Here is a 26,914-nt window from a genome sequence, read left to right on the forward strand (position 1 = left end):
GCAAGTTCAGAACCAGCACAAAGCACTCTGGCCACTGTAGGTTTGCCACAGAGGCAGCAACTACAAAAAAAACCCCTCCTCCCCTAAACAGGGTAGCAAAGCAAGCAGGCCCTCCCCAGACCCAAGGGTGACACAATCACACATTCTGCCATCACAGAATGGAGAAGGTTGCAATGGGCCACAGTGGGCCAGCAGGTGCAACCTCCCTGCTCAAGCAGGGTTTCAAGCAATGGCCTTCTGGGCAGAAAGCACCTCAAAGCCTCTCTGCTGCCTTGGGTGGATGCCCTTGCTGCATCCAGGGATGTGTCATGGATACCTGCTGGAACCACCTCTGTAGGAGAAGGGGAATCCTCCCAGCTGAGCCCAGGGCTGCAGCCATCTCTCACTCTGTGCCACACTGAGTGGTTGTGACTGACAGCTGTTCATGTCCAATCCATCTCTGGGAGCCAGTTCAGCCAGGAAAGGCAAGGATCTGCTCCCTGTGGGTCACGGTGGGGCAGAGCAGGAGCAGCTGCCCCACAAGTGGAGCCATTTCTAAGTGTGAATCATTTTGTGATTTACACTGACAGACTTCTGCTTAGGAAAAGACTCAGGAAACAAGCCAGGTAAAGGGGACAAACACCATCAGAGACCATTTCCCCTCTTTGGTTACAACCATTCAAAACAGCTGGACTTTTACAGAGATGCTGAGCCAGCTGAGAGAAGCTTCAAAGCTCTTTGTTTATACTCAGACACTGCACAGGTAAAGTCTTCATTGCACACAGCCAAGGCACCACATGGATCTAGTGCCATTCAGTCCAGAGCCTTTCCAGAGGTGCACAGTGCCCTGCAGGGCTGATGAGGAGCTGCAGTCCTGCCCAGGGCTGCCATGCAAGGCCCACACTGACGTGCAGCAGCATCAGCCCTGTTGCCCTCCACAGCCCCTGGTGCCAGCCCAATCCCATCCCTGCTCTGCGCCCCCTGTCCTGTGTCCCCTGCCCTGTGCCAGGCTCCCTCCCTGTGCAGCCAGCACAGCTGTGTGTGTTTAGCTCACCCAGAGTGGCACCGGGGGTGGAACAGTGACCTTTCCCATGAAACCCTATGGGAAACGAAATTCCCTCTTTCAAAACTTTGTCATGTCTCAACTAGCTGCTCTGCAAGTAATTTTTACAAAAGGAGGAGGGAGCTGTCAGCTGAGACCTGTCAGTGACCGAGAGCACAAATCACACCACCTCCCCAAGCCATGGAGACAAAAGCCCTTGGCACAGCGAGTGCCAGCCCTGCTGCTGCGGTGCCAGGCTGCCCAGGCTGCCTCCTCCGAGCAGCCCGGCCGGGACGAGCTGGCAACCAGCGTGACAGCGGCAGGGGAGGGCTAGGAAATCAAAGAAGGGCCATTTCCACGCAGAGCAACATTCCCGTGCCTTGAAGCAAGCAGGAGCTTGTGCCTGGAAGCGCATGTCCCGTCCAGCCTGCCTTGCGAGAGGAGCGCGCCTGGGGCTCCCACACACACCAGCAGAGCCCAAGTGATGGGTGAACATCAGCTCCTGCCCTGGGAGGAGAAACCTCCCAAAAGCTGCACCTCGGGGAGGTCTGGCTCTTTGCCACCTCTGGCCAAAGCAGCGAGGCTGAAAACCTCTTTGTCTCCATTAGCAAGGACCCCCAAGCACAGAATTTGTAAGCTTGGAGTAGCAAAGCTGAGTGATCATAACTGCAGCCAGCACTGTTAGGAGACACTGGAAGACAGAAAAAACCTCTGGCACAGGAGATTTAAAAACAAAGGAGAGGAAAATATTACCTGCATAGGAAAGGTCTGCGAGGGGATTTCCCAAAACATCGTGCTCAGCCTCTTGTTTCAAAAGCATGTGTTGAACACGGTAAGAAATGTTTCTCTGCAGTGAGAAAAATCCATGCTGAGAAAAATCACCGCCCACAGCTTCATCTGAGCTCTGGGCTGCTGCTCGTGGCATGCTGACACTTCCATATCTTGGAGAGATCTGTCACTTCAAAGTCACACTGACATATGAGGAGTGAAAGGCAGGAACAGCCTCACGTTTGCACACTGCAGCTAAATAAAGCAAGTTGCCAGGATACATTTTCTGCTCTCCAAATACTCTGCTGAACGTGGTCCAGGTGTGCAGAGACATTAGACACAACCATTAGCACTGTGATGCACCCATTGGCCACTGACATGCTGAGACCTCTCCTTCCTCTGCCAGCTTCCCTCTGGATTTTGTCCCACTGCTTCCTTCCCAGTTACCTGCACACAGACCATAGAAGCAAGATCCTTTCCTAGCCCTCAAATGGCTTCAAACAATAAAAATACCTCAATGCATTCCTGTGTACTATTCCATTAAGGTGCTCCTGCAGAAGTTTGGGAATCTTGTTCTAGACATGTAGAGGTTGGTGGCACAGAATTCTGTTAGGGTAAGGAGAGAACATGCCCTTTAGCTTAGATTTTTCCCTGTTTTACAGCTCTCTCCTCAGCAGTAAGTACTTGTTTGTAGTTTTTCCCCCTTTTTAATGGGTTCTTTTGGGGGAGATTTATGAACTAAAGGAATTCATGAAGCATTGGAGACCCTCTTTAACAGGTGCCTTAAAAAGCCTTGTCAGTGCTAACTGGAGGCACCAGCCAATCCTTTTCCTCCAGGTCAGCACCTGCAGGGACGAGGTCCTGCTCCTGCAGAAAGCATGGCAGGATGACACCTCGTGCCACTGTGACCCTGAGGTTCATGTGGTGCCCCAGACAGGGAATGAGCCAGTTCTGCATCAGATCTCAGCTCTGCTTGGTACAACAGCATCCTTAAATGTGGCTCCAAAACCCACCTTGGCTGAGGTCCCAGTGCCCCAGGATGTGGGTCTGCTCTGAGGAGAGCCAAGGTTACACATTTAGAATCTCTGGAGGTGTTCTAGACTCGACTGGGAATCTCCAGCAAGGGATTTGGGAAGCAAAGTTTCTAGGTGGTGGCCTGAAAGGAAGATTTGATGAAAACAACACAGGCCTCAGTGCTTGCAGAAACTAAAGAATGAGATTATCCAAGGCTTGGACACTTAAATGTGAACTATCTAAAATTCTAAATTTGGAAAACAATATTCTGAATTATCAAATGGGAAACAAGTTAAACATCTCCTCAAAACCTTGGCTTTCATCCACTACACAACTTACCATGGAAAGTTTCTCCCCTCCTCCTAGAAGGCTCTTCCCAGGCCCCTTCTCCACCCAGGACTTTGATTTCTCTTCACACTGTGCAGTCAAGCTTTAAGCTTGCCCCTTCACTTCACTCCATTTACTGTCCAGAAACCCGAGAAAAGTGCAGTCACATCCCTTTCTACACATCATGATCTTCCCTCTGTGCCAGACAATTTACTCCAGAATCTCTTCTGGCACCTCTCCTGTCTTTTCCACTTGTGTCTTCCCCTTTCTAAGGGCCCTCAGAGGTCACCATGGGGGTGTCTAACAAGCCATTCCCATTCAGAGGAGCAGCCTGTGGTCCCACCACCCACTGCAGTTCTTCACATGTTCTCCCACATGGTCCCAGTGCCGTGGGGTGGGGATCTGGCATGTCACCAGCCCACATGGGTTAGGACAACTTGTGTGATCCCACCCAGTCAGAAACCTGGGCAAGTGCCTTCCTGCCAGCCTTTTCCTCCTAAGCTGGTGCAGGAAGCCAAGGAGTGCTGTTCTCTTCCCTCTGTACCTCCCACAGGTGAGAACTCCCAAAGTGGATCAGACACACCTTTTATGAGCAAAAAAACCATTACAGGAGAGCCAGTGGTGAACATCCCCCTCCCATTTCTGGGGGTTTGCACAGGCTCATAGCTGGCACCTGAACTGGACTAAGAAAAAACAATCAGAGGAGACTTTCCAACTCATCCAGTGGCCTGGTGTTTACTGCAGGCTGTGAAGGCAAAGGCTGCGTGTGCCAAACCAGCACAGTCTGCTGTCAGTGATGAGGGGACACACCCTCATCCATTCTCATCTCTGGGTTCTTGACACCTGTTCAGCCAAAAAAACCTGCACCCAGTCCATGGAATTCCCTCATGCAGAAGGAGCTTATAGAGAGCATTCTGGAGAGGACCAAGGGAGGGCAGATAGAAGGTGCTGCAGCTGTTCACCATGACACCACTGTCTAGGAAAGACAATAACAACTCTCTACCCAATGGGGAAACTTTCTTGAGGGCCAGTTGCAGTGCTCATCCCACATGAAACCTTCCTGAAGCAAGCCAGGCTCCACTGGCCCCAGTGCTCATTGGCAGTTTCTTCTAGGACAAATTTCTAGGTGACTTTCTTCCCAGACAACACACCAAAGTCAACAGAGCCACTGAAAGAGGGACTTGTGCCCAAACCTACAGAACAATGTCTCAGTCCCTCAGCTGCTGGTGTACCCACTGCAGGCCTGTGCAATGACCTGGGAGGTCACACAATCCCAGAACGGTTTGGACTGGAAGAGACCTTAAATGACCCTGCCATGGCAGGGACATCTTCCACTGTCCCAGGTTGCTCCAAGCCCCACTGTCCAACCTGGCCTTGGACACTGCCAGGGATGGGGCAGCCACAGCTGCTCTGGGAAACCCGTGCCAGGTCCTCCCCACCTTCACAGGGAAAAAATTCTTCCTAATCCCTAATCCAAACCAGCCCTCTGTCATTGTCAAACCATTCCCCTTTGTCCTGTCACTCCAAGACTTGTGGAAAGTCTCTCTCCCATGAGACAGACCTGCAGACATGGGGAGAGGGATGCTGAGGCCAGGAACAGAGACAATGCCATGGAGATGCTGGATTGGACTCACAGCTGGATGACAGAGATATTAATGTGCTGACAACCCTGTCAGGCCAGAAGTGCAACAAAATGAGATTGTCAGCTCTGCCACTCCTCAGGACAGCTCCCAGTTGTGTTGTTTGCCTCTGCAGAGCCCCCACACACTCCATTACCCTCTCCAGCCAAGCTGGAGCCTGGGGAATGGCTTTCCTGCATCCTGACACCTACAGAATAACAGCATTTCTGTACAAACCACATCAGTCTGCTGAGAGCCTTTGTGGGGCTGCAGACAGGTAATGGCCTCTCCTCAATCCTCAGGGACCTGCAGTCCCCAGAGCAGACCATCTCCTCCCCCGTGGTGTCTTCTGCTTCTCTCTGCTCCATTCTCAATGGGAGCATCTCTTCTGCCTCTTCTGGCCAGTTCAGGGAGCACTTTCCAGAGCCAGGCACTTGTGTCATGCCAGGTTTGTGCAGAATGGGGCTGTTTGGTGTGATCTTCCCTGGTGGAACTTCTGCCTGGGACAGTGGGACTGCTCAAATCCACTTGATCTCTTCCACCAGGAAACCTCTGATTATAAAGTACTTTAAGTTAATTGCATACAAGCGAGTTATAAAAAAAATGCAAAATGTTCTCTATAACACAGTTCAGTGTTTTCTACTTTTATAATGTATTTGATGACACCCCCCGGGGAAAACACTCCTGCATGAACAAGTAACGACACAAGAGGAAAGCATAAGTAGGGCAATCTGGGTATGGATGATAATTACCAGTGCATAAAAATATATCATAAGATACGCTTAAATAACTTCACATGAGGCGGCAGTTCTGGTCTAGCAATTCCTTTACCATGACATAATTTTTGTGCTCATAGGCCAACTGAACGTAGCTAAAAGTCTCAGGACCACATGGACCAAGGAGTCTACAGGGAAGAGTTTGTGTTCTCTCTGCTGTCACGCTGTCATTCCATTGAATTTGGCCCTGAAAAGCTGGGGTTAGTTTTCCCTGTGCTGCTCCTTCCTGGCTAGCCAGGCCTCAGTGGTCCATGCCATACTGAATTCCAGATCACCAGATGCTCCCTCTTCACAGCTGACTCCTGCTTTGCCTTGAAATAAGAGATTGATCAAGGCCTGTTTGTATGGGACACATCTTCTTATGGTATGAGCAAAAGATTCCTGAGCTGAGCTTAAGCAGAAATCATTTATCCAGCCCTCAGGAGTACAGATTCTCCCCCACTGTGATGCCCTGGGAATTTCTGGAACTCTTTGTGCCCTTTGGAGTGGCTTGAAGGGACACATCCTGCAGTAAAATTTATCACTGTCTTCCTTGCACTGCACCTCATGTGGTACCCAATGAGCAGACACAGCTCAGCATCCGAGGCAGCAGACAGAGCCCCGAGACATCTCCCAGCTCGGCAGGACACGCACAGGCTTTTCTTTATATCTCTGAGAATGAACTGAGGCTCGTCCTCTGCACAGCTGCCTGCAGAATGCCCAGGAAATCTGATGGGAAGGGGCAGCCTGAGCACTGTGGTCTGCCAGCAGTGGCCCCAGGAAATGCCAGCACAGGCTCAGGAAGCCCTGGGCAGCAGACAGGGCTAAAGAGGCATTGCAAGAAGGTGGTGGCTGGGCATGTGAATGTTGCAGGAGGCCCAAGGCAGGCAGGAACCCAAGCTCTCCTGGAGGCAGCACACCAGGCAAGCAGATAAGTGTTCCCCCCTGAACTGCTGCACCTGGGATATGAGGAGAAGCCAGGAGCAGAGGACAGGTCTGGAAATGGGGACTAAGGAAAATCAAAGTATTTTGTATGGTATTTTTCCCCATTGCAGGTGCACGTGTCCTGCACAGGGTGAGCTGGTAGGGGTGAAACACAGACGTCACCCTACGTGCCTGAGCACCAGTGCCATGCCCCTCCAACCAAAGCACATATAAAGATGTTCTTCAGGCCTTTGACTCTGTTTCTGGTATGTAATTGAATGGCTGAGCTGTGCTTTAGCTTGAGATAAACCCAGGCTTCCTTGCAGGATAGTAAAGTGCTTAATGCAGGCCCTGCCATTTTCTGTTGAGACAAGCAGATCCTCCTTTGTTCCACACAGTTCAGGTTCTTCCCTAAAGAAGAGACACAAAATCCTTCCTCACATCCTCACACCCACAGTGTAGGTCCCCAGCCGTGCTGGGGAGGAGGAGCTCATGGGAAGGGACTAAAGCAAATACTGAGAGCACCTTGACAACCAGCTGGAGACATCCCACTCTGCTCTACCAGGTGGGGAGGGGATGTCTAGCAAAGAAACAAGAAACCACATCTTGAGTGCTTTAACAACTCAAGTTTCAGATGTTCACCTCACAGTAAAGTGTCAGTCCTGGGAGAAAAGGGTGAAGCCCCGACCCAGCAGCTCCAAACAGGCCCTTGTCTGGATCTCTGAGCACTTCTGCCCGAATATTCTGCTGCCCTCAGCCAGTCTGAAAAGTCAGAGTCCCTCTGACACTGTTATCTCCCTTCTGTGCATAACATACACAGTAGAAACAGTGGTGGTTTAATCTGTGCTTACCACTCCTATTGTTCTCTAATGATCTGGTGCAATTATCCCAACTGAACTCTCCTGGCAGAGCACAGAGTCATTTCTGAAGTGGCTCTGTCTGTTCCCAGTGGGCCACTGGCCCTGTTTGGGAGCATTTTCTCCTGGAGAGGTGTCCCAGGAGCCACCGATGCCCTCGACAGAGCACATTCAGCAGCTCTGGGCTGAGATGGGAGCCACCACTGCTGCCTTGGCTGTGAGGGGAGAGCTCTCCCAAGCATTCCTAGAGCTTCACACCCTGAGGTGGAGAGAAACGAGAATACCATCTTCCTTGACAGCAGATAGAAGGGAAAACAATGAAAATCCTTTCCAGGTGCCCTGCCACAGACAAGCACAGTCCCGTTCAGACAGGAAGCTGCACTAGCGACCTGTTAGCCTTGGTGGGGTTCTGGGACATTGTTTGGGTTTTAAAAAGTCACCTTGCCACTCTCCAGACTGGTTTGTTTTGTCTTCTTGTGCCAGTAAGCCAGGGGAAAAAAAACCCTAAACCCAAATAACAAAACCTTATCAAAAATATGATCTTTCCCCCCTGGCTTCCTTTTTTAAAGCTGCTGAAATGAGGGGGCGAGCAGCCACCACCACACTGGTGTGAGTCCCTGGTTTGGAGATGAGGAGTGAAGCTGCATTTCCTGGGAGCAGACAGGTAAATGAACTGCCTGGGCAGGGTGCTGCACAACATCTCAGAGCCAAGAGGTCAGAAGGAGGTTGATCCTTCATTTTCTATTCTGGCAAAACTCCTGTTGTTATCCACAAGCACATGGTGATTCAGGGCCCAGGAGAGGCGTTCCAGAGAGGATTCTACAACAACTGCTCATTGAATTTCAGATTCCTCACGTTGCAGCAGCCTTGCTGCACCTCCTGCACCCCTGTGATGGAGATCCCCCGCATGCCCTTGCTGCCCTCCATCCCACCCCCCTGGGGAAGGAGCCTTCAGGCTGCAAGGACACAACTCCACAGGTCTCTGCCACCAGCACGGGGGCAGCTTGGGCAGCACAGGGATGAAACCTCACCCTGTTCATTTCTGTGCTGCCATTCCCCCTGAAAGCACAGCCCCCACTGCCCCCAGGACAGCCCCCCACTCTCTGCTGCCTCATGAGCCCCCCAGCTCGGACACCCTGCACTGGTGGGGACACTGAGCTCACTGAAGTGTTTACAGAGATGGAGAGAGCAGTAAAACCCTCTGTGAGCAGCACTAACCCAAACCAGAGGTGTGGGACACAGATTGTGTGTCATGGCACCCAGGCTGGGATATTAAAGGCAGATTAGGATAATTTCACGTGCCAGACACCAGGAGAGACCTTGCAGTCCAAACATGCTTGAACTTGCTGATAAATCTGTTGCCTTCAGTGGATAACCTCCAAAGCAGCAAAAAGCTGGAGCCACAAAGCAAATGCCAGGCCTGATAACAGGCATTTAATATTTATTAGCACAGTGTTATGAGCCCCTCTCTCTACACTTCTAGCTTCACTAAGAGCACCAGCCCTTCTGCAATCCCACCAGGAGAGAGGCCTTTCCCTGGTCAAATGGTTTGTGTCAGGCTGACACCAGACGCCTCCGTGTCTCACGGGAAGGAGCAGTTTTATGGCCAACTGCCAGAATTAGTTTATAACCTGTGGCTGGTACCAGCAATCCCTAGGTCTGACTGAAGGGAAGGTGCCCTGATCTCAGGTCTATGGTTAAGGATGTCAGGAGAACTGCATTATCACTCAGCCTGCTTTGGAGCAGCTCAGGGTATCGTGTTAACCCCTCCAGCTCACACTGCAAAGAGCATCAGCCCTGCAGTGTGCGGTGAGGAGCTGTGGAGATGCTGGGAAGGGCCTGTTCTATCACTATCCCAGCCTGGGAGTTACAGCCCAGTGGTCTTTTTTTCATCATAGAATCTCCTCTGCATCTTCATCCTCCTCCCTGGCCCTGGGCAGTGGTTTCTCTAGACTTCCATGGCTTGTGCTGGAACACTAAAATACCTACACTAAAATATCAGTCCTCTTTTACACATTTATTGTCATTATTAGATGATCTCATACCCAGTGATGTATGCAGCCAAAGGGGCACTGAAAGCAATTGGGTCCCTTAGAGGGAGAGCAACCAATAAAAGGGCAGAAATTCTCTTTCTGAGTCAGGTTGGGGTCAGATTCACCAGCCTGGAGTCAGTGGATCTGAGGGATGGAATTCCTGGTGCCTAGCACCTTCACAGAGAACAGGATCACACAGAGACAAAGAAAGTGATGGACTGAAAACTGCAAGAAGGGTTCAGAAGCTTTCAATCAAGGAAAAGGAAAAGGGCGGGGGGTGAAATGGTCTAATGGAATAAGAGAAAATCTATTGCATTGAGTCATCCTAGCAAGCTAAATGGGAATACCTTAAATTTGCTTGGCATCCTGGAAGGAGAGTGTATTAAGTGCTCATGAAATAAGAGGAAACTCAAAGCAAATAGACAAGTTCTGCTTCAAGGGATGAATGACTTCAAAGGAAGGAAATCCTTCTGGCAAAAGCAGAAGGTGGACATCCCTGGGACAGACACCTCCATCTCCTGTGAGTCTTTTGCTATGGTGACACAGATTTGATTTCTAAATCCAGCTGTGGCACACAAGAATTGCACATAGAAGGATCCTGGTAGCACAAGGATCCCCACCAATATTGCAGTCCCCACCATATCCAAGATGCACATGATGAGATATCCTGCAATCACCACTCTCTGGGATACTGGTCTGGATATCCTCTCACAGTGTATCCCAGCCTGGCCCAGCAGGTTGTCAAAGAAAAAGTACAGAGAGGAAAAAGAGATGGATTTTTATTATCTCTGCTCCCTCCACACACAATAAAACAGCTTTTCTGATCCACTAACACCAGCACAGCAGCTCATGTCTTTGCTAATCCCACAGAGCTGAACATCCCTTCATTCCAGCCTCATATCCACCACACTGAATTAAAAACAGGAGCACCAATGCAAGAAAAAAAAACAAACCAGTTTTCTCTGTATGGATTTTTTGGATAAAGGGTTTCACCACAGCCCTCCCATGCCAGCCAGAGTCCACAACTGTGCCACATGATGCAGACATCTTCATGTCAAGTGTCCTGCAATCCCCCAGCTCTCTTAGAGGGACCTTGAGCAGTTCTCAGTGCCACAAGCCTGATGTCAGCATCCTCTTGAGCACTGAGAAGATGAATACAAGGAGCCCAAATATCCTGCAGGTCATCTGCTCAGCACAGTGGAAGGAGCATGGTTTGGTGGGGTGATGTGTGTCAGCTGTACAGCAGCCACTGCATTCCACAGGGTAAACCAGGGAGGGGAGAACTTTCTAGTATTCTTCACACAAAGGATAATAGGATTAAAAAAAATAATAAATAAAAAACAAATTTAAAAAACCACAAAAAATTAAAAAATTAAAAAATGAGAAGAAGAGAAGAGAAGAGAAGAGAAGAGAAGAGAAGAGAAGAGAAGAGAAGAGAAGAGAAGAGAAGAGAAGAGAAGAGAAGAGAAGAGAAGAGAAGAGAAGAGAAGAGAAGAGAAGAGAAGAGAAGAGAAGAGAAGAGAAGAGAAGAGAAGAGAAGAGAAGAGAAGAGAAGAGAAGAGAAGAGAAGAGAAGAGAAAAGAAAAGAAAAGAAAAGAAAAGAAAAGAAAAGAAAAGAAAAGAAAAGAAAAGAAAAGAAAAGAAAAGAAAAGAAAAGAAAAGAAAAGAAAAGAAAAGAAAAGAAAAGAAAAGAAAAGAAAAAAGATTTGAAGTGCTTTCTTGATAAAAATCAGCCTTTTAGCAAGAAAAGGAATTTTGCACAGGTAGCTGTAGCAGTAGTACAACAGGTCCAGACAACAGGAAAAGGCTGATGGAGGAGTCCCACATGCCACAGAAGGAGCAGAAGGAACCTTGCATCACTTTGCCAAATGCCCTGGAGATGCCAGCTAAAAATAAACAGGAGAGCCTTATAAGTGATCAGAATTATGATTTACTAGGGGCAACAGATTGTCTGGGAGAACTCACAGTGAACCCAGAAAAGTATCAGCCTGTTCTGGAAGAATGAGGGATGCTGTTTGTGTGCTGTGAGGACACAGGCATGGGCTGCAGGGAGAACAGAAAGCTCAGACCTGCAGGAAGTCCCAGCAGTGCAGAGAAGCAGCTCTGGGGACAAAAGCACAATCTGGAGCACACTGGGGAGGATCTGCTGGGACAGGAACACTGCAGACCCACGCTCAGCAGTGACTCAGTGTGGAGGACTGGGGAGAACACAAACATGAAAAGCAACATGGGTGGGGGTGACTGAGCCAAAATGATTGGGGAGCTTTCAGAGGGGCAACAGAAAGATTAAAATGCTGATTTCAGAAAGACAAACAACCATAAGCCATGAGCTTTGTTATGAATGTCTTGGAAGGCTGAACTACAGGAACAAAAAGCAGCACCAGATCTGCTAGTTTGGTGAAGAACAGTCTTGGGCAAGCTCTCAGGCTGCCAGGACAAGGCAGGAGGAAAAGGAAGGGACCAATAAGCTGAACTATGAGATCCTTGTGGAGTGCAGAAGGGGGAATCAACACCAGGCTGGATTACAACCACCAACAGCTAAAAACAATCTCACCAGCACAACAGGACAAAACTGAAAGGGTGAGACACTGAGCTCTGGAGGAACAGTGAGGGTGGAAAGCTGTTCTTAGTCCATGAGTTGAGAGATAGAAACATGACATGACAGCTCTCAGAGCTGGAAAGCTCAGATTAGCTGTCTTGGATACATGGAGAAGGTCACAAAGACCACTGTGAGACAACAGCAGCAGCTGGTGCAGCACAGCTATTTATTAGTGTCTACAAGAAGACAAGATTTCACCCTCAGACACAGCAAGAGAAGAGTAAGGGGTACTCTTCTGTGGGAAGGCTTTCCAATGAGATGTGCATGACAAGCCTCCCTCAAGGCACTGATGCAGGATTTTGGAGTTTGGGCTCCAGACACACCCAGTAGGCTTAGAATGTCACAGAGAGAGCAAATGAAGTGGAAAATAGAAAGAAAATGAAAGGAAATAAAATTTGGGCCTATACAGATCCATTAGATTAGCTTTTGTTATCATAAGCATGCAAGCAAGGAAGGGTGCAGGAACAAACACAGCTCCTTCAGACAACCCAACTTTCTGGATAGCCAGGCAAAAGAACTTTGTAGACAAGGAAAAAACAGTGGTTATCACTTCTCAGTGTTAGTAAGACTTGTGACATTTGTTTGGTGATAGTCTCCTAGGGTAGCTAAGGGAGCTTCAGTGTCTGTATGATGGGAAGACATCCAGAAAAGATATGTTCAAAGAGCAGATAAAAATGGCTTGGTGTTGGATGGAAGATGAATCAAGTGAGACATCCCAGGATGAAGTTTGGGTCAATCCACACTGGTCTCACAGCCAGATAACAGACAAGGAGGCAGGTTGATTCACCACATGGATGATGCCAGCACAGAAGAAGATGCCAGAATATCACAGGACAGGTGTTGGATTCAGACCAATCTCAAGGACTTGGGAGATGCAGCCAGGAAAAAAAAATAAGAAATAAGGAACAAGTGAGTCAGGGCAGTCATCCCCATGGGCAGAGGAGGGACAAAGAAGGGTCTAGAAGGAATTGTGGGTCACAGCTTGCACAGGATCCATGTCCATTGATGGACACAGGGGAGGAGGGGCAGGAGTCCCCCTGGGTTTTAAATAACTCCAGAGGTGGAGATCCACATCCTCTCTGGGGAAGCTGTGCCAGAGTTTGACCACTCTCACAACAGAAAAGGCTCTCATTCAGTTCATATGGAACCTCCTGTGTGCTCATTGCCTCTGGTCCAGTCACTGACACTGCTGAGAAGAGTCCAGCCCCTTCCTCTCAGTACCTCCCATCAGGTATTTGTAACATGGATAAGGTGCCCCTGAGCCTTCTCTCCTCCAAGCTGAACAGTCCCAGCTGCTCAGGTTTTGCCCATAAGAGAGGTGCTTCAACCTAAACACTGAGCTCCAGACATTTCCCCTGGACTCAGGGGTTTGTGATTGCTGAAATCTGATCTTAACAAAAGCAAAGAAGGCAGTGAGTACCTCAGCTTTTCCACATCTGTTGTTACCAGGTCCTTGGCATTGTTCAGCAGCAGACCCACACTGAGCCTACTCTGCCCTTTGCTGTTTAGGTACTGGCAGAATCATTTCTGTCACCCTTCACACTCCTCAGCAGATTCAACTCCAGGTCATCTTACCCCTGCAAAATCAGACAGCAGCTCTGTGCTCCTCATCTGCCTCTGCTTCCTCCTCTTGTCTGCTTCCTTTATATGTCTAGTTCAGCTACAAACTGCTCATCCACGCAGGCTTTTGATTAATCTCAGTTCTATGCCTTTGACTTTACACATTTGCTGCTTCTTCATGTCCTCACCTAGGTGAGTTCTCTTGATGGAGATTATCTGCATTCACAGAGTCATGGAAATCCTGCATTGGGAGGGATTTTCATCAAGTTCAGCTCCTGATCCTGCACAGGACAACCCCAACAATCACAGCACGTGTCTGAGAGTGTCACTACTCCAAGCCGTGCTGTCTAAAACAAACCTCCAGTCCACCAGCTGGATTTTCCTGATGTCGTGTGGATATTCAGCTCCTCACCACTCTACTTACACCAGGCAATGGGGGCATGTGCCTGTGTGACTGGAGCAGATGGAAAACCCACAAAGGAAGTCACTCACGGTAGCTGAGCCTCCCCTCTTACCCTGCTCACCCATTTAAAGCCCTGCTGTACAACATGACATGTTTCAACACCTGCAGTGATAAATAGTAGCACAAACCAGGAACAACCACTGGGTCCTGTTTATCCTCAAGTGTTCCTCGGTCACATTGCAGCCCACAATAGCATTCGTTAACAAGTGTTAGAACATGGTTACAAATTGCAGCAAACACAAACGCTCCGTCAGTGTTATTGCAGACTTCATTAACGATGATCCTTCGCATTTCAGCAACAGCCATTCAAGGATCTGAAAACATTTATATGCCTCTGTGAGCCAAGTGTCACGCTCCATGTGTGAGCCAGATGTTCACAACATCATTTTACAAATGAGGGAATGAAGTCCACAGGACTGACTCCAGACCCCTTTCCACCCACTGAGTAATCCACTGCCCACCAACTAGCCATAGGGGAATTGTCCAATTCAAGGCAAGGCAGGATACCACTATGGGCTCTTTGTTTCCTTGCTTTGTCTTTTAATCCCTTGCTCCTCATCTTGTATTTAGACCCTGGGCCTGGGGGGTACCTCTGCTGGGCACAGACACAGCTTATCCCTGCTCAGCCGTGCAGTGGTACCAGGATCTGGGAACTGAGAGCTCGGGAAGGAGATCTCCAGCAGCTGCTTGCGTCAGACCAGGCCCCTCGCAGACACAGCAAAGCCAGTTAATTCACAGGAGCAGCAAAGCCAACTAAATCCCACATCCCTGCCACTCCAGCCCTCTCCCCTGCAGGGCACACAGTGCCTGCACTTGGCAGGCCCCTGTCCACCTTCAAAACTTGGCACTTCCAGGAGCCAAAAGGAGAGTCAAGAAGTCATTCCCACTTAGCAAACTGCCTTTTCTGAAGTGCCTCTCCCCCCAGACCCCGCTGGCTGAGTGGCACAGGAGATCCCCTTGCATGACAGAAACATATGTTTGTTAAGCCAAAGGTACTGCAGCATCTCTCCTACATCCCTCCTTCCAAACCTCTCTACCAGCTGATTCTCTGCATCCTGTCATTTTTTCAAGATTTAGAGGGGGGAAAATAAAATAAAATCACATGCTGCTCCCTCTAGTGACAACCTGAGCACGTTTAAGCAGCCTGGCCCTGACCTGAAACATCCCTCCAAGAGCTGGTTTTTGGCACAACAGGCTGCATTTTTACAGAGGGCCCACTCTCTGTCACCTTAGTCTTCCTCTCATGCCTGAGGAACATCAGAACCTACCTGAGCTGCTCTCTCAGAGGCTGCTGCTCTGCACACAGGTCTCTCCAAGCCCAGGAGGCTGCTAATAGGATCTGCAGAGCTTCTCCAGTCACCACTGAAAATCTAGTCTGAGCTGAGAGTGACCTCAAGGTGAAAGCACCGGGCAGCTGCGGTCACCTGAGCGAGGTCATCACGTGGCCACTCTGCAATTGGTGCTCCTTTAGCAAATAAAAGCACATTGGAGAATTGAAAACAGCTATGCAAAAGAAAACGGGGCTTAAACCAGCGTTCCAGCTCCTGCATTCTTTCCAGGGATGGCAGAAGATTGTTATACTCAGGTCTAGTCAGCATTAGCTAGAAACAAAAAGGGATAGTACAGCTTCATGGGGAAAAAAGCAAATTAACTGGGCAAACAACAACAGGAAGGTTGAAGTTAGAATAACCATCACTTTTCTCTTCAGTCTAAACCGTCAAGTGGCACAGGTTACCCAGGGCTCCAGCTGAACAGAGAGACTCCAACCACCTCACATCTTACAGAGCCTGGTGCATCACAGCTCTGCACAGGGCTTCATGACTGTTTGCCAATGAGGAAGAAACATAAGAAGACAGCTGAGGAAGAGGGAGGTCATTTATTTCTCGATATTCCCCACTTTTGGCTGGGGTAGCGTTAATTTTCTTCACAGTAGCTTGTATAGGGCTGTGCTTTGGGTTTGTGCTGGAAACAGCTCTGTGCTGGGCTGTTTTGGGTACTGCTGAGCTGTGCTGGCACAGTGTGGAGGCGTTTCTCATCCAGTGAGATGAGCAGGCTGAGGGTGCACAGGAGTTTGGGACAGGACACAGCCAAGACAGGCAGTCCCAGCTGGCACAAGGGATATCCCAGACCATAGAGCAGCACACTCAGCATATGAAGCAGGGTGAAGAAGAAGGAATAGAGTGATGTTCACAGTTACAGCATTTGTTTTCCTAAGCCACCGTTAGGTGTGATGGAGCCCTGCTCTCCTGGGGATGGCTGAACACCTGCCAGCAATGGGAAGCAGGGAATTAATTCCTTACTTTGCCTTGCTGGCATGTGTGGCTTTTGCTTTGATTACTACAACCTTTATCTCAGCCCTTGAGTTATCACACTTTTACCTTCAATTCTCCCCCCATTCCACTGTGGGGAGTTGTCAGTACTGAGGACTCAGCTTTACCTGTCCCTCCCACTGCAAACAAATAACCTGCCAAGGTACCAGACTCTGCTGGCCCAGGGGCTCAGCCATGTGTGGAAGGGCCTGGCAGCCCCTTCCAGAGGTGTCTGGAGCACACACGTGCTCCTCCCTGAGCTGCCTGCTCATCCTGCCAGCCGCTCTCATCGGCCCCAGGTCACATCCTTGCCAACACCAACCTGAAGCACTCAGCTCTCCCTGTGTGAGGAGCAGTAACACACCCCTCGTCCTTCCCACTCACCCTGCGGGGAGTGCTGGGCCCAGAGAGACACAAAGAGGATCCCCAGGGCTGGGGAAGCCTCAGGCACTGCGGGATGCAGCCCCAGTGCCGAGCCAGCAGAGCTGTCAGGGCAGGATCCAGAGATGGGACATGCTGGGTGGGTGGAGAGAGTGGCACACACTGGGACAGGCATGGAGAGATCTGTAATCCTGCTGCTGCTCCTGGGAGCTGTGGCAGAGGATGGTGGGGATGTGGGATGTGTTCATTTAATGCCATTTCATTCTCAGCACTACAGATATTTAAAATAAATTAATTTAAATAATCACAGTGCCACAATATCCTGGTGCCAGCTGCAGACAGGGATCTTCAGCAGAGCAAGCTGGGTGTCCCTGATCCTTATCCTGGGAGCAGGAGCTCTGCTGGGCTGCTGGGAGAAGGCCAGACTGGGGGAATGGGCTCTGTGTGACAGCCTGGCAGAGAGAGGAGGGACAATGTGACATGGCCAGCATGTGACATGCTGACTCCCAGCCAGACAGGGCTGATGTGGCATGGACCAGCTCCCAGCTGATGCCTCGGGATGATGTGATGAACTGAGCCCAGGTCCCAGAGGGGCTGAGCTCCATAACATGCACCTGCTCCCAGTAAAACACAAGGGATCAACTGATTCCCAGCAGGATACACGCAGTGCCAAGACCCTCACTGACACTCCAGCTCCCAGCAGGACACAGGTGGGACTCCTAGCAGGAGCAGAAGTGGTGTGTGATGTCCCACATGCCAGCAGAAGATGTGCAAAAGGCACTGAGCCCAGCAAGGCAAAGCAGAGGGTGTGTGGTGTCCCAGAAGAACAGACCAGCTCCCAGCAGGACCCTGGGGGTGCAGAGGCTCCCAGTGCAGGACACAGGACATCCCAAACCCCAGCAGGACCCTGGGGGTGCAGTGACACCCAGCAGGAGATGAGCAGTGCTGTGGCTCCCCGTGTGGCACTCACCAGCTACCGGTGATGCCCTGACTCTCACACGTGCCAGGCTCTGACTCCCACCAGGATTTTCAGAGCACCAGTTCCACAGGAGACACTCACCCTGCAATGACTCCTGGAGCAGCCAGGTCAGCATGTGGAGCACAGGACACGTGGCAATCACTCGTTCCTGGGGTGACAGGAACAGTGTCACCGCAGCTCCCAGATACCACTCAGCTCCGGATGGGATGGGATGGGATGGGATGGGATGGGATGGGATGAGATGGGATGGGATGGGATGGGATGGGATGGGATGGGATGGGATGGGATAATGGGATGGGATGGGATGGGATGGGATGGGATGGGATGGGATGGGATGGGATGGGATGGGATGGGATGGGATGGGATGGGATGGGATGGGATGGGATGGGATGGGATGGGATGGGATGGGATGGGATGGGATGGGATGGGATGGGATGGAGAGCCGTGCGCGGGTCCCTCTGTGCTCTGCCCCTGGAGTGGGGCAGGCCAGGCTGTGCTGGGGGACAGGGACACCATCGCAGGCTCCCAGTGCCACCTAGTGGGGGACAACAAGCGCTCGGGGGTCACTGGTCCCCCGGCCCCGGGTGCTGCGGGGGCACAGACCTTCCCCACCACCGCCCTGCCTCCGGCAGCCCCCATCCCCACAGATCCCTCCAGCAGCCCGGCACGTCCTGCCAGCTCCCCTCCCACGCTCGCTCATCCCTGGAGATTGTGTAAAGCACCACCAAGGCAGGGACAGAGGAATTTACTCCAGGTACAGCTCGTTAATCACATCAAGTCCAGTCCTGCCGAGTCACTGGGTGTTCACCCTGCACAGGGTGAGCAGAGGGCTGGTCAGAGAGCTGCAGCTCTGCCGTGAGCTGCAGCCTCCAGAAACCACTGAGGCCACTCTTGTAAGAAAGTCAAAAGTGTTGCATCTGCTGGGGTGCACTCCAATGCTCAATGCGTTTTTTCACCTGCAACTTTCCCTCCTCTGTGTGCATTAACTGACACAGGCAGCCATGCACATTCCAGAGCGCATTGCACTCACATCAGCCAAAGAAAACAGCGGCACAGCAAACAGCTTGTGTGGCTGCACTACGTTTATTTTATAGGCCTTTTCCCCCAGAACAGAGCAGAGAGTCTGGGAGGTGGAAATAGCAGATGTGGCCATAAAGGTGTGGTACAGAGCCCCGCGGAAGTTTACCCAAGGGAAGGCTAAAAACCAGTAACAAATGCAATTTAACATGGGAAGGGGGGGCAGATTTGCAATCCTGCTGCACATGAGTCCAATCTTTCCTTCCATCTCTCCACCCAGCGGGCGGCCATCAATCTCTTAAGCCATATCTCCACTCATCTACAGCCGTTTAATCACTTAGATTTTCTTCCATTCCATCTGCATCCTCGGGCTCTTCCTTCCACACACATCCCCAGCCTGAAAACAATCCCTAGGATATTAAAGAGAAAACCATGACACCTTGTGGAGTAGATGGAGCCTTCTGCAGATCGAAGCACCCTCATGAGCACCAGTGTTTCCAGCAGGTCTCCCAGTGTAGGACAGCCCAGGTGGTGAAAGCAGATCAAGTAAAGCCCCCAAAACCTATCAGTTTCCAGCAGATGCCCCAGGTTCACCTATTGATCAATCTTTTCTCAGAGGATCAGCCACCAGATTTTTGTTGGCCTTAATCATGATTAAGCTGAGCATCTCTCCAGGGAGTTTTCCCAGGGAACTCAAATCCCTGCAAAAATTAAATCAGATGCTGGATGCTCTATTATCCACCCTGAAATCAAGGCAGAGGCTCATCATGGTGGTGATCTCAGCTAGGCTGTCATACATGAGACAAGTCAAGAAATGGGGAGAGGAAATAAACGCACAAAGTGAGTTTAGAGAAACAGGGAGGAAGGGGCAAACAAAAATCTCCTGCCATTAAGGCTATTGGTACAGTCCAGGGGCTGGGAAAATGAAGAGGTTGGGTAGATCTCTCCAAACATAAACCCAGTGCAGAGCTGAGACACCAGATGAGCAGCTCAGGTATAGTCCAGAAAGGCAAATGACAATGCCACAGATTTATGGGGTCACAGTCTCCTGAGCCCCTGCTCCTTGGGGCAGCTCCTTCTCTCCTACAGCAAAACCCCACAGGGTCCCATGGAAACACCAGCTGGTTCCCAGGTCCTTGAGATGTTAGCTGTCCTCCTCCCATGAACTCACCTGCTCCCTCTCACACATCCCAGCTGCCAGCCTACTGCCTATTTTAAAAACAGGAGGATTTGGGATTGGGGCTGTCCAATGAGCTGTGGTTATCCAACAGGCTTCCCTAGCACTAGTGTCCTCCAAGAGCTGCCCTCTCCTCCCAGAGCAGCACAGTTTGAAAGAAAGGAAAGAGATGGGGGCAGACATCAGTCTCACAGCTGAACTCCTCCAGCTGCTCAGGACCAGGTCATTTTTGTAAGAACACTTACACGAGAGAATGAGCAGCTGGGAACTGCCAAGGAGACACTTGGCTGGGTCCCCTCCAGGTCACCAAGCACACACAGGGCAGCAAAAACAGCTCCAGGCACTTGGCTCTGTCAAAATTTGGTGGCAAAATTGAAAAATATGGTAGAAGATATGTTCATTTTGCAGATCTTGGCAATCTGTCAGGAGATGCTGGTGGTGATGAGCTGCAGAGAGATTTGGGCAGGCAGCGAGGGCAGGTAGGCTCAGTGCCGGCAGGGATGGTCAGGACATGAGGGGAAGAACAGAGGAGACTGGGAAGATGTGACCATAACAGGGTTTACACTGTCAGAAAGGTGTGTTTAGGGTGCAATTATCAGGTCCTAGAAAGGGATAGTGAGACCCACCAGATTCTGAGCAGCCCAAATGGTCACAGCAATCAAGCCCTGCTGGTGCACAGCCTGTCTCCAGGGCAGAGAGAATCAAGAGAAATATGTGAGGCCAGAGTGAAGCTTTGCAGGACCTCCAGGCCAGGTAGCCCAGCTGGCCTCCAGTGCTGCAAGCTCAGCAAGGCCTGCAGCCCTTGGCAAAAGCCCAGAGGGCTGGGCCACCATGCCTGAATATGACAGCTGGCATCTGCATGGAATGCAGAGTCCCTCAGCATGGCACATCATCTAAATCCCTAAAAAGCTATCAAAATTGTCCATCTGGCTCTTGAGAGGCTTTGAAGCTCTTGGGGAATGAAGCAGGTGAGCCCTACATAACTCAAAAGGAGGAAGGTGCTTCCCCCCTGCTGGACAGTGAATCCTTTTCCCTGCATCAAAATAAGTTTGGGATCTCAAACTAGACCCCTGCATGGACACTGAGGGCACCTCAGACCTGCATGCCCAAGCAGTCCAGGGCAATGCTCCTCAGGGAGACAAGAGTATAAGCTAAGAGGGGCTCAAACAGCCCCCTCTGACATGTCCTGAGGCATTGCTGAGCTCCCTCTGGATATGCCTGCACTGCCCAACAGCTTTGGTCCTTCTCTTGCTCTAGTTGCAATTAGCAATGTTTTATTCTTGCCTGTTGAATGCTGAAGACTTGCTGCCAAGGTAGGTCCTGGCTCACTGCTTTCTGAGCATCAAGTCAAAGAAATCATGAAGAAAACTGCAGCTCAGCTTGAAGTGTATTTTTTCTAAGCATCAATCACTCCCTATAATTAATTAGATTCCTAAAATACACAAGAAACTAAGAAAAACAACAGCCACAAGCTAAGATGACTGCACTCCATCAAAAAAGCTTTTATCTCTATGCAATGAATAAATAACTCTGACGTAACTACACACAGCAGTTTTTCATCAGATGTCTCAGTATCAAACTCTTTCCAGACCTGCTCTGACACAGCTCCCGGCAAATGTGTCGATGGAAAACCACTGGCCACATTCACAAGTGGGTCTAAAATCTAGCACAGGAATCCAGGAGGAACTGTTCCCAAGACCTATCAACACCACCTCCTCTTCCTGCAGCAGTGCCACCCTGCCAGGCCCAGCACCCCCCTGTGCTCCACAGATGTTTTAGTGGATAGCCCCCCCCGGAAAGCCACACACTGCTTTTTCAAGGACAAACAAAAGGTCAAAAGCTGAACGGATATTCCCCAAATCCCTCAGACATCTTGAGGTTGAAAACAAAACCCTGAGTGTTCAAACACAGCTTTCTCAGGTGAATGGCCAGCAGGGTCGGTCTGTACCCAAAACAGCACCAGCCACTGATGGACACTATTCATCTCCAGATTCCTGCTCAATTGAAGGCAGGATCCGGTGGTTTCGTGTCCCTCCGGCTGCAGGGCCCTGCGAACAATTAAGCAGGCTATTTCTGCCCACACAATCGGCCCTTTGCAGGGAAGGCTCTTTCATATCAGGCCCATATTGCCATTGCTTAATCAGGCCGAGATTTAAGGGAGCCCGCTGCGAGATGACACAGATTGCTCCCTCCCTCGGGAGCTGGCGAGCAGCGCGGTCAGTGTGTGACCAGCAACCCCTGCAAACAGAGTCCCTGCAAAACACAACCCCTGAATCCTCCTCTCCCTGCTCCTGCCAGGCCTGCACAGGGCCCAAGGGCTCTGTTTGCTCAGCCACCCCACAGGTTTATCCCTCAGAAGCACAGCAGTGGGAAGGCAGGCAGCACAGTGGAGATGCTCACACATCCCTCCTGCCTCCCATGTCAGCCCCGGACGCAGAGCCTCGTCTGGGTGCGGGTGGAACCATCTGCTCCGTGTCTGGCAACTCCAGGCAGGCAAAGGGCAGGGCTGGCAGCCACGTCCAGCCTGAGCAGGGGAACGCTGGCCCGGGGATGGAGCCCATCCACCAGGACACAGCTGGAACACGGCACCAGGATCAGTCTGAGCAGTTCCAGAGAGCTGAGATCTTCCCATCCAACCTCTTCAAGACCTCTGAAAGACTCGGCACTAGTGGGGGATTGTGCCTCCCAAGGGTGTCATTCTGCTAAGGCTCTGGATTTACCTCCTGACAGGGTGCTAAGCACTTTGCCTCCCCACATGGACTGTGCATGGGGTCCTGCAGCCTTGCCCCAGCTGGGGTGTTAAAGCTGCTGTGATGTGCAGAAATCACATTTGTGATTTCTGGGGATTTGGGCCCCAGACAGCCCTATCTCCAAACCTTCTTCCACCCCAGCACAGAAGAGAGGGGTGTCTGAGGCAACAGCACCATCACCACCCCACACCTCAAGTCATTTCCAGCCTACCTGGCAGCTTCCACCTGATCCCAGAGCCCAGGAAAATGCTTCCCCCAGGTCAGATCTTGCTGTTACTCCATGCCCAAAGTCTCTCCTGATTTATCAGACCAGATCCTCAGGCTGTAAAATTGGCTTTGCACAAGCTGTGGCTGGCAATGTGAATGTTTTCACATTAATTTCTCCTGAGATACAGCTGATGCTTCACCTTGCACCAGGCACCTATGGATGGGAGGCTGGATAGGAGCCCTTCAGATCCTTTTTGACACCTATTTTTCAGATTATTTCCCCACTGAACTTGAATTTAGGAGATGTCTTGCCTGCTAGGGGATAGAATCCTAGAATCATTAAGGTTGGAAAAGATCTCTAAGATCATCAAGTCCAGCTGCTGACCACCACTAAACCATGTGCCACATCCACATGCCTTTTCAACACTTCCACGCATGCTGTTCTTGAATTCCATCCAAAATCTCCCAGCACTCTCCCAGGACTGCATCCAGGGAGGTCCCTTGCAACAGAGGCTGCCTTTCCAGGTCCCTCCAGCCCCTTGTGCCTGCATGTCCCTGTCCCAGCTCATTGCTTCCCTCACTTGGCCACTCTCAATCCTCCATGATCCCTTGCAATTCCCAGCACTGGTGTTTGTGTAAGAGGATACAGCTGGCTTTGTGCTGGGCTCCTCATCTTGTATCAGCTTAAGGCCCAAGGAGCCTCCCTGTATCCGGGTGAAAGTGGGGATCAGGAGGGCTGCAGCACCGCTCTGCTGCAGCAGGGCCCTCTCAGGCCTCCAGACACTCTGTTACAACTTATTTGAGCACTGTCTTTTACCAAGACACTCATCAACATCCCTGCATGGGATATCTCTGAAGATGAAGACAAGCAAAGGCCACTTTGTACAGCAGGGGAGTGGGGAATCAGCTGGACATTGCAGTGAGCTCTTGACAACACTTTAGTTGCCCATCATTGGCTTTCTCTCCCCTGGAAAACAATCTCATGGGAAATTCCTTGGAACCTCACAAAGAGCAGAATATGTAGTTTTAGAAGGAAAAGTGTCAGCAGCGTTCCCTGAAGGCATTGTTTGTGATAATTAAAATATGTAGATCTATGGGTTCTGCACTGGCATGACCACAGAGCAGGCAGCTGTGTGTCCTGTGTCCAGCCCTTTCCTTGTGGCAAACCAAAAATCCAGCTTTGGATTCTCAGTATCAACACTGCCAAAACAGAGCTGGGCTAAAAGTGATGGAATGAACAGTGCTGTGCATGAGCTCCTGTCGAAATCACAGAAGGGCTGCTTCAATTTCCCACATATTCATAAAACTCAAACAGTCCTTTAATGCTAAAAAGTGTTAGGGATGTATAGTTTTACCCCAGCTGAAAGGCATCCTGGCAGTTTTGGTTTGCAGAACAAGAGCAGGACATGTAGGAGGAGAGCAAGCCTGGGAGATTTATTCCCAAGGGAGCAGGGAGCACCACAAGGTGGGATAAGAACAAGGACAAGTGCCCCTGTCTCCACCACAACCCCTGAGCTGCTCCAACCAAGTGCAAAGCAACCTGTCATTATTGCCAGGTATGTTTTTAATCCAAGAGTCCCCTCCCACACCAAGTGGCAGTTGTGTGACAGCTGAACATCCTGTCTCAGGCAGATTATTCCTCCACAGCATTGTAGCTCCACCCCAAGCAGGTTAGAGGTGATACAGGTCACTTTAGAAAAACCATTTTGGCCCACCATTAGCAACAGTCACAGCCTATTTAACTTTAATTAAGACACAGTGACACTAATCATTCGATTGGTCCTTAATTGGGATCTGAAAAATTGTTAAGCACAGAAAAATAAACCATTTGGCCGAGCTTGAGAGCCTGGCCTTCATTCTCTCTACCTTGGTTTCCCCTCCATGTATTTCCAAGTCCGTGGGGAAAACCCACATCAGGCTCAGCCCAGCAGGCAAACAGGAGCTGGCAGACCCGTCATTTCCTCCCAGCCGAGCTGGCACCACGTCAGAGCTGTCACCAGGTCTCTCCTGTCCCACTTTACTGTGACTGGATGTCACTCCACAGGAGTGAAGCCTTGGAGACTGTGGGACTAACGTGAGCTGTTTTCTAGGACAGTGTGTTCCAGCTGTGAGCTCCTCAGAGTGTGTCGAGTGTGGTGGAGATCCAGCTTCTCCTTGGGCACAGCTTGGAGCACCCCCAAAGTCAGCTTTAGGCTCCTGCTCTGTCTTGGCCACAGCAAACCCCTCCTGTGGAGCCTGTTGGCAGAATTTGGTCCCTCCCAGGGATGCTTTGCCTCCATCAGACCCTGTGGAAGAGAAGGACCCTGAAGTCCTCACCAAAGAGAAACCATTCCTTGAAAAACCTTCCATGCACCTTGATCTGCCACAGTTTCCCACTCCCCTGCAGCCCTGTGGCATGAGGGCAGAGAGAAGACCCAGTTTGGGGTTTCCACAGCCTTCCCACAGAAGGGAAGCCCAGAAGACCATGTTGGGAGAGGCTGTTGCTCCTTCCCAGTGCCCATCATCTCCCAGGGCAGTGCTGCTGCTCTTAGCTGTGATCTCTTGAGAGCCAGACACTAAGACACAGCAACACCAGTAAATTAAACTGCATGGAATAAGAGCATCTGCACTCTCACAGTGTTGCAGATGCCTTGACACTGTTTTATCTGGGCTGAAAAAATACCTGGTCACAGTTCAAGAGCTGACAGGACTAAGAACCCTTCTCTGCACTGTTTTAGTGGTTCTGATCCACACCTGTGTGTTGGTGTCAGTGCCAGAGAGCAATCCCACAGCAATGCAGATGAGGGATTTTGAGAAAAGCCGCAGCAAGACATATCCAGCACCCAGTGGGACAGGAGAGACAAGTTTTCTCCATCATCCTGAAGCAAGGGGAACCCCAGCAGGCGCAGTCTGCAATAAAAATGAGAAGTGTCTGTCTGAGCAGCCTAATTCCTGCCCCAGTTTGTTTTCTCTCCAGCAAGTAAATCATTAAAAAATTAGGTAGATCCAATAAAACACAGGTCAGTCCATCCCTCACCCTATTCTCCAACAGCAGGAAAACAACAGCCAGCTGGAGCTGGCAGCTAAATGGGTATGTGAGTGCATGTCACAGCCTAAAATCCTTTCTCAGTGGAACGAGGCCTCAGCATCTGACAGGGCCACTGACAAATCGCTCTGTCACCTTGGAGCTCTGTCAGAGGCTCTGCTGGACATGAGTGTTTGGAGGAGGCTGCACAGGGAAGTATTCAGCTCAGCTAAATATTATGTCCAGCAGCATCCCAGGACTGCTCCAAAGGAGCCTTGGCTTCATGACCTTGAGGAGAGCCACACTGGGATTCCGACTGCCTGGCTGAGCCTTCTGTGGAATCAGGGGAAATCATTTTCATGACCAAAATGATCATTGGGTTCCCATGCCTTCCCCCACCACATCTCCACCAGCTTTCCTGCACCCCTCTCTCTGCTCCTTCCTCACATGTGCTGCCCCTTATTCTCCTCCTTCCTGACCTGCCATCTCTTCCCAAAGAGATGAAGAGCAGCAGAAAGCAGAGCAGGGACATTCCCTGTGCTCAGAGCAGAGCACAGGGCCACCTCTGAGTACCTTGTCAGAGCTTTCACTGCAGATGCCCCTGGGGACAGCAGATTTTGTCCCCATGGCAGGTTCCTGCCCTTCCCCTCTCTATCCCTTGCAGTGCACAAGGAAAACTATGCAGTGCAGCACTGTCCAGCATCTGGAACATGGGGAACCCCCCCAGGCTCTGCCCCTGCACCACAAAACGGAGGTACAAGCCCCAAGGAGAGTCTGGCTGCATCCCAAATCCCTGCCTGCCAGGACCAACCTGTGATTTCTGAGTGAGGGAGTCCTGCCAGGCACCACAGGGAGCTCAGACACATCTCCCTGACAGGCTGGGAGATCTCTGCCCTGGAAGGTGGCAGTGGTCTCTGCAGCAGGCTGAGGGCAGCTGAGATGCTCTCAGCCTCCCTCCCACCCGCCAGGTCCCTGGATCCTTTGGAGAAGCCTGCCTGTGTTTTTCCAGACACTGCCACGTCCTGGCATTCTCAGAGCTGTGAAGCAAAACTGCTCCAACAACTCTCCCCAGCTGCTGGTGCAGAGACACAGCTGGGGATGACAGCCAGGACCTGCCGGGCCAGCAGGATGTTTTCCATAACCATTAGCA

This window comes from Poecile atricapillus, chromosome 13, assembly GCF_030490865.1.
Source record: "Poecile atricapillus isolate bPoeAtr1 chromosome 13, bPoeAtr1.hap1, whole genome shotgun sequence".
NCBI lineage: Eukaryota > Metazoa > Chordata > Aves > Passeriformes > Paridae > Poecile > Poecile atricapillus.